This window comes from Gopherus flavomarginatus, chromosome 1 (assembly GCF_025201925.1).
Source record: "Gopherus flavomarginatus isolate rGopFla2 chromosome 1, rGopFla2.mat.asm, whole genome shotgun sequence".
Classification (NCBI taxonomy): Eukaryota; Metazoa; Chordata; order Testudines; family Testudinidae; genus Gopherus; species Gopherus flavomarginatus.
This window is the reverse complement of record NC_066617.1, coordinates 112,289,061-112,292,085: the sequence shown is the minus strand read 5'-3', so window position 1 is coordinate 112,292,085 and position 3,025 is coordinate 112,289,061.

Below are 3,025 nucleotides of genomic sequence, written 5' to 3'. Positions count from 1 at the left end.
TTCTCAAGCCTGACCTTAAAAACCTCTAAGGAAGGAGATTCCACCACCTTCCTAGGTAACTCATTCCAGTGCTTCACCACTCTCCTAGTGAAAAAGTTTTTCCTAATATCCAACCTAAACCTCCCCACTGCAACTTGAGACCATTACTCTTTGTTCTGTCATCAGGTACCACTGAGAACAGTCTAGATCCATCCTCTTTGGAATCTCCTTTCAGGTAGTTGAAAGCAGCTATCAAATCCCCCCCTCATTCTTTTCTGCAGACTAAACAATCCCCCAGCCTCTCGTCATAAGTCATGTGTTCCAGCCCCTAATGATTTTTGTTGCCCTCTGCTGGACTCTTTCCAATTTTTCCACATCCTTCTTGTATTGTGGGGCTCAAAACTGGACACAGTACTCTAGATGAGGCCTCACCAATGTCGAACAGAGGGGAATGATTACGTCCCTCAATCTGCTGGCAATGCCCCTACTTATACAGCCCAAAATGCCGTTACCCTTCTTGGCAACAAGGGCACACTGTCAACTCATATCCAGCTTCTCGTCCACTGTAACTCAGGTCCTTTTCTGCAGAGCTGCTGCCTAACCATTCGGTCCCTAGTCTGTAGCAGTACATGGGATTCTTCCGTCCTAAGTGCCGGACTCTGCACTTGTCCCTATCTGTATTCCATACCTCCATATGCATGTATTCCATGCACCTGAGTCCAGAAATTCTAATATCAGTGTGGCTGGCTGGCACATGCACAGTAGATCTTGTGCTCCCACTCAGGAGCATATGAAGCAGTGCAGGCTGATGCCTCTCCAGTTCCTCTTCTTACTATGAATCCAACAGGATCTGAAGCAGAAGTGATGGAGGGTGGATAGTGGAATAGAGGTAGGGACCACACATCTCAAAAGAACTCTGCCAGTTACAGGTAAAAGCAGCAAAGAGTCCTGTGGCACCTTATAGACTAACAGATGTTTTGGAGCATGAGCTTTCGTGGGTGAATACCCACTTTGTCAGATGCATGTACAGTTACAAGTAAGTAATCTCCATTTTTAACTTCAAGTACTGGTCCCTATGTGTACTCCACACATGAGCGATGGAAAAGCAGTGTTCAGATTGAAGGGGAGTATGAGGAAGCCGACAGCAAAGATGCTTGTGATATTGCACTTTGCACTGCTGCATCTGCAGTAGTGGCCTGAACTAGCATGTAATGTCTAGGGAACATGTGGATGGAGCTCCAGGTGGCCTCTTTGCATATGTCTATTATAGGAATGTCCTGCAGGTATGCTGCAGAGGAGGCTTGTGCCCTGACTCCATCAGGAGGGAGTATGCCTGATAATCTATAGCGCTTGATGCACTTATAAATCCACTTAGAGATTCGAGAGGATGTTGCTTGACCTCATGACCATTCTGCTATGGCATGAAAAAATCTCGATAATTTTCTGATTGATGAGGTCCTTTGCAGGTAGAGTGCTAAGGCACATCTGACGCTGAGGGAATGAAGTCTTTCCCTTCAGCGAAAATGTGAGGTTTTAGAAAAAAGGGCAGGTAAGTGGATACCTTGCTTGATATGGAATTCAGAAATAACCTTGTGGAGGAACTTAAGATGGAGGCAAAGGGATACCTTTTCCCTGTGAAAAAATGTATAGGAAGGATCTGCCATGAAGGCTCCCAACTCACTCACTCTCCTGGCTGAAGTGATAGCAACTAAAAATGCAACTTTCATGGATAGGTGGGACATGGAGCACATTGCTAAGAGTTCCAATGGTCATCTGGTGAGAAAAGTGTTGGCAGAATGAGATTGAGATTCCATTGAGGTGTAGGGTTTTACCACTAGTGGAACAGTCCTGGCTAGGCCCCTTATGAATCTTACTGTAGTCGGATGTTCTGTTTCCACTCACCCATCTATGAAAGAGAGGAAGGCACTAATCGCTTTGAAGTGGACTTACAGTGAGTTAATTGAAAGGCCTGAGCTTTTTAGAGACAGGACAATCTAAAATGACCAGAATACCTGCAATGTCTGAAGACTGATTATGTTGCACCCAGGCAGAGAAATGTCTCCATTTAGCCAGGTTGCAGGTCCTAGTTGAATCTTTCCTACTTTGGGTAAAAATAGCTTCCATGGCTGCTGAACAGCAGCATGCTATTTCTGATGCCATCCAAATCCTAGGCTGTAAGATGAAGCAAATGTGGGTTGGGGTGTTTGATTCTGCCCTCCTCCTGAGTTAGGAGGTCCAGGAAGGGGTAGAGCCTGATGGGAGGGAGGGCAAACATTTTCAGGAGCGCTGAGAACCAAAACTGCCTGAGTCAGTTGGGTGCTAGGAGATTGACTATGGCCCCATCGTGATGGATCTTTCTCGGTAGCAGCAAAATGGGAGAAAAGGCATATCTGAGATAGTTTGTTCATGACAATAGGAAAGTGGCACCCTGGGACCTGTGGCCCGCAGCTGATCTGGAGCACTACAGGGGAAGCTTTCTGTTTGTTTAAGATGCCAAGATATTCCATTGAAGCAGTATCACTGACAAGGTTGATGTCAAAAGATCTAGCAGCCACAGAAATACTAGTATTGGTTGTTGTGGGGATTGAGAAAGATTTATAGATATTTTTATCTTTCCTTTAGAAGAAAAAAAGCTTTTGCCACAGTTGAATCTAGTTTTGCCCCAATAAAGCGGATTCAACTCACTTCTCACAAGTTATCTGTTATCCTGGACTGGCAAAAAGGAAACATTTCATTTACATGTATTCACCCACGAAAGCTTATGCTCCAATACATCTGTTAGTCTATAAGGTGCCACAGGACTCTGTCGCTTTTTGCTGGCTTATGCATTTATTCAGTGATCATCCAGGTATGGGCACACAAACATCTCCTCTTAGAATTTTGTAAATACCCTGGAGGTACTGTGGACAATGCAAAAGGGATGTCAAATCTGAGACATTGCTGCGTTCCCAGATGACTGAATTGTAGAATTCTTCCTCTTATTACAGGGAAAGAACTATTATAAGGCTTCTTCCTCTGTTCTTGATACTGAAGGCATGATACTGAG